This window comes from Piliocolobus tephrosceles, chromosome 7, assembly GCF_002776525.5.
Source record: "Piliocolobus tephrosceles isolate RC106 chromosome 7, ASM277652v3, whole genome shotgun sequence".
In the NCBI taxonomy this organism is placed as follows: Eukaryota; Metazoa; Chordata; class Mammalia; order Primates; family Cercopithecidae; genus Piliocolobus; species Piliocolobus tephrosceles.
This window is the reverse complement of record NC_045440.1, coordinates 86266859-86277096: the sequence shown is the minus strand read 5'-3', so window position 1 is coordinate 86277096 and position 10238 is coordinate 86266859.

Sequence of the window (10238 nt, the reverse complement as noted above, 5' to 3'; positions counted from 1 at the left end):
TTTAGAGCCGAGAGATCTCTCAGGCATTTATTTTCTTTCTAAAATTGGGAAAAGAGGGATTTTTTTGGTATTTTTGTAGATTGACAGTGTTCAAGAAAGATATATAAACTTTCAATTCCTTATTTCAGCAGAAATACAGTTTTCTGTTGCACCAAAGAAGTTAACAAAGACTCAATTCCAGAGACCACAGCCCAAGCCAAGCATTAAGTGTTTGGGAAATGGCACCAATTTTATTAAAAACTTGGGAAATCCATAGTTCTGCCAAAATGATAGCTCAAGTTTTGCTTTACTTTCTGATGATTTTTCTTGACATATTTTTCCCCTTGATTTTATGGGACCAAGCAAACAGAAACAGAAGATCATCCATCTCCCCCTTCACTCTTTTCCCTGTTTCAAGTCATTATTTCACTCTGAATTACTTACAGTGACTCTCAAACCTTTCGCCTACCTGAGTCCCGAGCTTTTGATTAAGATTTTACCTCGTCAGGGTTGTCTCCCCTAACCAGAGTTGTCAGGCTCATCATTACGTTTTCTCACAGCACCCCGTGCTTCTTCTGAACAGTACTTAGTACAGTTATAATTTGTGTAATTACTCATTTGGTGTTGGTTAATCCTGGTAGGCTGTAAACTCTATGAGATCAGTGATGGTGCCTGTTGTCTTCCTTTTTATATTTCCAGCAATTCACACAGTGTCTGATACATTGTAGGTGTTCAATAGACTTTCTTTTAATTTTTATTTTTAATTTTTGAGACAAAGCCTCGCCCTGTCACCAGGCTAGAGTGTAGTGGTGCAATCTCAGCTCAGGACAACCTCCACCTCTCAGGTTCAAGCCATTCTCCTGCTTTAGCCTCCAGAGTCTGAGATGACAGGTGCCCACCACCATGTCCAACTAATTTTTGTATTTTTAGTAGAGACAGGATTTCTCCATGCTGGCCAGGCTAGTCTCGAACTCCTGACCTCAGGTGATCCAACTGCCTCGGCCTCCCAAAATGCTGGGATTACAGGCATGATCCACTGCAAGGCTGACCTCAATAGACTTTTGATAAATTAGTGAACAGAATTTCCTGGCCAGTAATCTATAATCCACAAGTGACTCCCAAACCTGGGAAATAAAAATTACCTGAGGAGTTTTGGGGGTTTTGGTAAATACAGTTTCCAAGTCACCTTAATATTATCACTCTAGAGATCTGGGCTGATTCAGTATCTTTCTCAAAGATCCTCAAGTGATTATAATAGCCTGCTATGGTTGGGAGCCCTCCTCCTACTCCTATCTTTCTGTCTCCTTACACACACACACACACTCTCATGCACTCACGTACACATGGTTATTGGCTCTCCACTGTCTTCCCAACTTAAGTACAGGTTCCCTAAAGTTCACAATGTATCTTCCATCTACCTTGTCCTTGTAAGACTTACCTCCCACTTGTTTGCTATTTGTACATTAAGCCTCACAAACCCATTTGACATTCTCTAGACATATCTTGCTTCTCTGTCTCTACTCATGTTCTTCTCTTCTCCAATGGTCTCCTACTTCTTCAGTCAAAATCCTGGCCATACTTTCATGTTGATTTCAAATGCCACCCCTCTAAAAGTTCCCACAGCTGGATACAAGCCTTACCCAGCGTAGCGCTCCCCCCAGGACGTTAGATGAGCATCTCCCCAAGCTCTTTTTTTTTTTCTTCTTGTTTTGGAGACCAGCAGGATTGAATTTGCTTCAAGCAGTGTAGTTGATCTAGCTTGATAAGGCATATGATAAACATATAAAAAGACTCTATCTTCTTTTAGAGAAGATAGGGCCTCAAACTGCAGCCTCAAACCTGGGTTCAAGAGATCCTCCTGCCACTACTTCCTAAATAGCTATATCTCTTCTTTTAGACAACAGAATGCAAAAAGAGCAAGTGAGAGGAAAAAAATAAGGAAGGCAGTGATTCATCTAATCACTCATGTTTGTGTCTCTTGAAGAACTTGAGAAATTAAAGCATACAGTGGGCACTCAATGTATTTGACTTGAACAGAGGTGCAGCTGTTCTCACCATAAAAAAGAATAATACGGGCTGGGCGTGGTGGCTCACGCCTGTAATCTCAGCACTTTGGGAGGCCAAGGTGGGCAGATCACAAGGTAAGGAGTTCAAGACCAGCCTGGCCAATATGGTGAAATGCTGTCTCTACTACAAAAAATAAGCCAGGCATGATGGTGGATGCCTGTAATCCCAGCTACTCAGGAGGCTTAGGCAGGAGAATCGCTTGATCCCAGAAGGCAGAGGTTGCAGTGAGCCAAGATCACACCACTGCACTCCAGCCCAGGTGACAGAGTGACACTCCATCTCAAAAAAAAAAAAAAAGAATAATATGTTGTATGAAAAATCAAGCACAAAAAGCCAATATGACAGCTGATTTCTATGCAGCAAAAAAATTAAAGAGTAAATATACATTCAAAAAGTGATACTCTAATTCTGTCTTTACTATTCAAACATTTACTAGGTATTTCACTATGTGGAAAATATTACATTAGTATAAAGAAGGTAAATGAATAAGACACTGATCCTATTAATGAGAATCTTACACATTCTAATTTTATTATATGTCTTTAGTTTTTCAACCACTTACTATGCATTTACCACCTGGAAAGCACTGCCCTCATGCTGCAAGGCATACAGCAATGAATAAGAATAGACCCGTCAAAAGGACCTTACAATCCTACTGAGGAGACTTAACTCTAAGACCAATTGGAATTAAATGCATACTATAATATGTACACAACCACATGCTAGGAAGGCAGAGGAATAATGATTTAACTTTGACTTCCTATTGCTAGTTATCCAGCAAGGTTTTTCTACTGGTATATGAGCTACAAATTTGCCTCTCTTCCACGATGCAATTAATCTGCTCAACAAATTGGAATGCTATAGAAGGGTTTGAAACCTGTTGTTGGCCGTTTCTCCTGGGATGAGGAGATGAATAGGCCTAACTTTAGAAGAATAGATATCATTAAAGAAAAGCCATCTTGTTGTACAAACTAAAATATGTAAAAGATAATGCAACTGACAAAAAGTAGTAAGTCCATGCTAAAACTTCAGATACAAGATAATGATGTGCCCTGGAAAACAAACCAGGACCAGCTGGATGATCCAGAATGTAGACACACAATCAAGAGCCCCAGTCCCAAAGTTGAGATTGAGGAACCAGACTTCAATTTCTGTATTAAAAAGAAATGAGTGAAACTGTATTATTGTTTATATTTTAGACAACCCTGGTTAACAATGCCTGGACTCAGATACACAGAATTGGACAGAAGCAGTTATTAGAACCAGATCACATGGTCAATAGCAGTAGCAGGGTTGGCTAGGTGTGGAGTTCCTACTTGTTAGGGCGGGCTTTTCATATCCCTTCCTTTGTTGAAGCTCAGGTTATATTTTGGATTGAGTTTGCGTCAAGCAGTGTAGTTGACCCAGCTATGAAAAGGTGTAAATAAGGAGAGCTTTTAAAAAGAGATATAAGAACAACATAGTCCCTTTTGCCTGCCATTATCAAATTTCCAAGCCAAGTTCAAGCTACATTATTATAAATCTGCTCCCGACCTGTTTTGAAAGGTTACTTGAAATCAAATAGAGCAAACCAAAACTAAAGTTGCGTTAAGTTAAACCTGATTTAAAAATAAATGATCTAACACTTTAAAGAACAAAGGAAACATTCTGTGAAGTTACAGTCTATTTGGAAAATTTGAAAAGGATTCCAAATGTTTCCCACTGGGCAATGTGGACAGAGTCTTAGGAAAGCTAACTGAATGGCAGGTTTTTTTCTATGTACAGAAAACTTGTTGATACACATTGTACATTATATCACAGTTATCTATGACCTGATGGACCCATGAGATGAACTTGGACCCAAGGACCTCATAAGAGGAATGAACAGAGCTGTGTAACAGTAACAGACCAGCTTCACTGAGAACCTAGTGGCACCACTCTGTTGGAGTGAATCTTTTCTTGGTAAGAATGTACCCACTTTGCAATTCGAAGTATTGAAACAATGTATGCAAATCAACCACAGTTAAACAAGGGTATGTGATAGTGTAGTTAAAATGCTGGAGGCACTGGAAACAGGAGCAAACTTTACCCAAACAACATTTATTAAACAACTAAAATGTGCCATCCCCACGCAGACACCCAGTCTCTCAACTTATCCCGGATCCCTCTTAACTTCCCTCATCATTTCCAAGTCCACTAACACATCATTATTAAAGTCATCCTTGCTTCTTGCAGGAATAATCACCACCCTAACTGGTGCCTCTGCCTCTATGGTTGCCCTTCTCTTAATTATACTCCCCCATCCAGGATTCAATATAATCAACTATTTCCCTGTACAAAACCCTTTACGTTCCTCTTTTGATTTAGGATAAACTCCGAGTTCCTTAAAATGGCTCTTGAGACCTCTGGAATGTGTCCTAACTTATCTTTCCTGCTTCACCTCCCACTACTCCCCTCAAGCAACCTGTGCTCCAGCCATACAGACGTGTCTTCAGTTCCCTTAGCAGGTTACACCACTACATTCCTCAGTGCCTTTGCACAGTCAGTAGCATGTCTCATGGTGCTATATCTTCTTCAAGATGCAAGCAAATATCTGTGTCATTCTAAAAAATTATTTGGTCCCATAAGAAATAGTTACACAGACCCTTAGACCTAAACAAGTAGGAGACCTGGGCTAAACCCTGCACTTTAGAGGACCTCACACATCATAAACAAACAAAAATAAATTTCTTGAGAAACATATACACATAACTGTCTTTTTGTATCTGATGCTCAGACTGGTACAGCAGAACCCATAGCCCTAAATATCTGTTGTCATGACTAAAATGATTGAGGGCCCAAGGAAATACCTCTCCAAGTCTTTAGTCCTATGTCCTTGAAACAAAAGGCCACTGTGTCTGAACGAGGCAAGGTTTTGTGAGTTGTGCCACTGCCAATGCTGGAGATGGAGACTGCTGCAGAGCATGGGGAAGATTTCAGCAGTAATAGCACTTAGGCAAGAGAGGCCACAGTTGTCATTCTCTTCAAACAACATATGTGCAGTAGATCTTACAAAATAAACTGTTATTCCCAGTTCTCAGAAGACAGAGCGAAGTACACATTTTCTTGTCTGTGTGCTCAAATTTATGGTTCTAGAGATACTCACAAATGAATGAGTATTCATAGCAGTTGCACATGGCAGCTGAGGAACATTTTGAAATTTTAAGCAATTCATATTACTCTTAAATGTGCATGTAAGTTGGTCTAGATGTAACATGTGTGACACATCAATCCAATTGGCAACTAGATGGACACTGATTGCTAGAATTGGGAATTGTTTTCTTTTTATAAAAATACAATGTAATTAAATTTTCAAAAAATTAAATTACAAATTTCAGCCTTAACTAATTTTTCAAAAATGTCTTGTTTAATACTTTGATTTTATACCATACATTTTATTTTTAATAGATGATATAAAAATACATTTTAAAAAATATGAAAATTACAAATTTTTAATTTTGTGTATTGTTTTACTTTATTTATTTATTTATTGAGACAAAGTCTCTCTGTTGCCCAGGTTAGAGTCCACTGGCATGATCCTGGCTCACTGCAACCACTGTCTCCCACGTTCAAGCAATTCTCATGCCTCAGCCTTCTAAGTAGCTGGGGTAACAGGCATGCACCACTACACCCAGCTAATTTTTGTATTTTTAGTAGAAACAGGGTTTCACCATGTTGGCCAGGCTGGTCTCGAACTCCTGACCTCAAGTGATCTACCATCCTCGGCCTTCCAAAGTGCTGGAATTATAGGCGTGAGCCACCACATCTGGCATGAGTTGATTTTAAAATGTTAACATTATATACATTGTGAACACAAGTATATTTTTAGATATTTACATTATTACTGTCAATAGTATACAAATTATGTAAAAATCTTGATCATAAAATTATAATTCACTATTTTGCTAAAATTAAGGCCAGAAAAATATATTTGTGGAATAAATACATTTTATTTATGAATTATTTTATTTTATTACTCATCTAAACATTACCAAATATTCAATTGAATACACAGATTTACCTATGAATATTTAAATCAGTTGTATTTGATATTGTACTGACTTTTGGTCACAAAAAATCGTAACTTTACATGTACTTTTAATTTTCTCATTATAAAAGTAACTGTATAAAAGTTGATTTATAATGTTCAAATTGTTAGGCATATGCCATGTGTGTAACCATGTGTACCTCTCCCACAGCCCCTCAAATGTGAAGGTTAGAACTTCCATTAAACTTTCTCTCCACTGTGCTTACATAGCCCACTGCACATGTCTGCTACATTATATTATAGTTATTTGTTCACGAATTTTTTTTTACCACTAAACCATGATCTTGTCAAGGTTGGAGACATCTTTATCTTTATAATCCAAGTGTCTAGGACATTTCCTGACACGTGGTAGGAGTTAAATATCTGGGTTGAATTAATATATAAATATAAATAAAACAAGGCAGCATTGTTTAAGAGTATGAATTATTGGCTGGGCGCGGGGGCTCACGCCTGTAATCCCAGTACTTTGGGAGGCCGAGACAGGTGGATTACCTGAGGTCGGGAGTTCAAGACCAGCTTGACCAAAATGGAGAAACCCCGCCTCTACTAAAACTATAAAATTAGCCGGGCGTGGTGATGTCTGCCTGTAATCCTAGCTACTCGGGAGGCTGAGGCAGGAGAATCACTTGAACCCAGGAGGCAGAGGTTGCAGTGAGCTGAGATCGTGCCATTGCACTGCAGCCTGGGAAACAAGAGTGAACCTCCATTTCAAAACAAAACAAAACAAAAAAATGAGTATGAATTATTGAGCCTAATGACCCAGGTTGCTAGCCTGGCTCTGGTATTGTCTTTTGACCTCGAATAGTTATCTTAACCTCTCAGCCCCTTGGTTCCCTCATCTATAAAATAGATGTAATAAAATTGCCTACCTTACAAGGTTATGAAGATTGAAGTATTAAATGAAAAAAAAAATTAGTTAATTAATATTTACCAAGACTTAGAACTGTGACTGCACATTGGGTAGTATTTGCTAAGTAAATACCTAATGAAATCAAGCAATATTTGTTTAGGCTTAACTAGAAATCATATCTTATTTCATCATCACATCAACCCTGTGAATTATGTACAATTATTATCCTTATTTTACAGATGAGAAAATTGAGGTTCAGAGAGCTCTAGTAGCTGCTTCTGTAGAAGGCCACACAGTTGGAGAGTAGCAAAGCCAGGATGGGAATTCCAGTATTTGTGGAGGTGGTGTTTGAACCCTTAACTGCCAAATAAACTTTCTTTCAAGATACACTTTAAAGATATGTATGTATATATAAATTATTAAAACGGGCCCAGTGGCTCATGCATGTAATCCAGCACTTTGGGAGGCCAAGGTCCATGGATTACTTGAGGTCAAGATGTCAAGATCAGCCTGGCAACGTGGTGAAACCCCGTCTCTACTAAAATTACAAAAATTAGCTGAACATGGTGGCACGTGCCGGTAGTCCCAGCCACTCAGGAGGCTGAGGCAAGAGAATTGCTTGAACCTGGGAGGCAGAGGTTGCAGTAAGCAAAGATCGGGCCACTGCACTCCCGACTGAGCGAAAGAGCGAGACTCAGTCTGAAAAATAAATAAATTATTAAAACATAGTACTCTTTCTTAGAGCCAAATTATGTTTAATTTTTCCTAAGTCGTCATAATGTCCTAAAATTCTGAAGAAAAGTGTGTTTGGCATCTAAGCAGCAAAACTGTAGATAAGCAATAAGTGAATAAAGAGTATATATTTGATTGCTTTATATGTCTAAAAGCAATGAGTATAAATATGTATGTCACTAGCCATTAGAAATACAATATGCTCCTAAGTGACCTCCAATATTGCAGCATTTTATAAGCACTCATATTTATTCTATGGTACATAAAGTACAGGAGAATTATAGATATCTGCCTGATTTTAAAAAATGAAATTAAATCACTTCTATCTGGTCATTTTTGGAGCAGAAACAATAATACTTCTTTCTTCCCACAACAAAATATTACTAAATGACTTAATAGGACTTCAAGGTATTTCCACTGTATTTTATGTTATCAAGTTTATAAATGTTTCATGAGATGACCTCTACCCTCAAGAACTGTGTAATCTAATAAAACAAAATTAACAAGCACAGTTTCATAAATCACACCTGTTAACAAGGCCAGAAATGAGAGACATTTAAGTTTACAAACCTCGGGATGTTGTGTAATTCTGTGTTTGCCTAGGCAGGTTATACTAGACAGTATAGTCAGAAAAACATACTAAGAAGTAGATTAAATGGTAATGAAGGAATCAGCATGTAAAGAAAGATAGCAAATCTCTTGCTCTGCTGAAGCAAGAACAGTACTTATAAGTAGATTTGGTCAAGATGGCAGTGTCATACTAGAAATGTCATAGATCTCTGCTAAATCCATACAGAGATAATTAACTAACAGAAAAAAAAAAAATGAAACAAGGCTAGGTGTAGTGGCTCACGCCTGTAATCCCAGCACTTTGGAAGGCCGAGGCGGGCAGATGACCTGAGGTCAGGGGTTCGAGACTAGCCTGGCCAACATGGTGAAATCCCCGTGTCTACTAAAAATACAAAAATTAGCCCAGCATGCTGGTGGGCGCCAGTAATTCCAGCTACTCAGCAGGCTGAGGCAGCAGAATCACTTGACCTCAGGAGGCAGAGGTTGCAGTGAGCTGAGATCACACCATTACACTCCAGCCTGGGCAACAAGAGCCAAACTTCGTTTCAAAAAAAAAAAAAAAAAAGGAAAAGAAAAAAATTAAACAGTCAACGGGCTGCTAGCATTGAAAGAAAAATAGATAATATGGACAGAGAGATTCCAAGATCACAGTTCCTGAAATGTAATATATTCTTCCTGCCTCAAGCTGTTGCCTTTTTATTCTCTGCACATACTTTGTACTCTTTATATGAATTCATTATATATTTCTTAATAATTCATTTGATGCACAGAAGCACAAATAGAGACATTAACTTTTAGGGTGAGCTACTAAAAAAAAAAGAAAAAAGAAAGCAATAGATGTTCCTATGTTACTCTGCTTCCCAGCATGTATCGCACTAATAATTACTAATTGATGTTCGAGATTGCCATGAGGTCAGGGACTTCATCATTTTATTATCATATTCTAACTGCTTTACATATAGTAGCTACTCAATAAACATTTGTTCACTCATACAGACAATTCATTTGTCGATAAGGTAAGCTTGTTTTGTTTTTGTTCTGAGTGATATTTTGTTGTTCTTAGGGAAAGGAAAAAGAAGCAGACTTATGGAAATAATACAAACAATGTCAACCAGAATTATAAAATGAGAATGCAAGGCTTACATTGACAATGCACTGGATTTTTTATTATTATTAACTTACAAAATCTTCCATTTCCTAACCTTTATTTATGGAACAAGTCTACTTAAAGTAACATGACCAGCAAAGAAGAGGATAGATAAGAGTTGGACAAGATGGGAGGAGGAAAACCTGGTTAGCGCAAAGGCTGACCAGTTTTAAAGGTTAGGGTATTCTGAACATCCTTTTCCTACATGCAAATTGGTGACACTTTTTGAGGCTATTCTGGAGCAACATTGTTTTTTAAAGAATATTTTGAGGGACCACATATAAAAGACCAGATGCAGAGTTCACATCCAGCAAATGTTTGTTGAATCTATTAAATAGAAATATTGTCTGGCCAGGCACAGTAGCTCATGCCTATAATCCCAGCACTTTGGGAGGCTAAAGCAGGTGGATCACTTGAGGTCAGGTCGAGACCAGCCTGGCCAACATGGTGAAACCTTGTCTCTACTAAAAATACAAAAATTAGCCAGGTGTGGTGGCGAGCACCTGTAGTACCAGCTACTCAGTAGGCTGAGGCAGGAGAATCACTTGAACCTGGGAGGCAGAGGTTGCAGTGAACCAAAATCATGCCACTGTACTCCAGCCTGGGCAACAGAGCGAGACTCCATCTTAGGAAAGAAAGAAAGAAAGAAAGAAAGAAAGAAAGAAAGAAAGAAAGAAAGAAAGAAAGAAAGAAAGAAAGAAAGAAAGAAAGAAAGAAAGAAAGAAAGAAAGAAGGAAGGAAGGAAGGAAGGAAGGAAGGAAGGAAGGAAGGAAGGAAAGGAAGGATGGAAGAAAGGAAGGAAGGAAGGAAGGAAGGAAGGAAGGAAG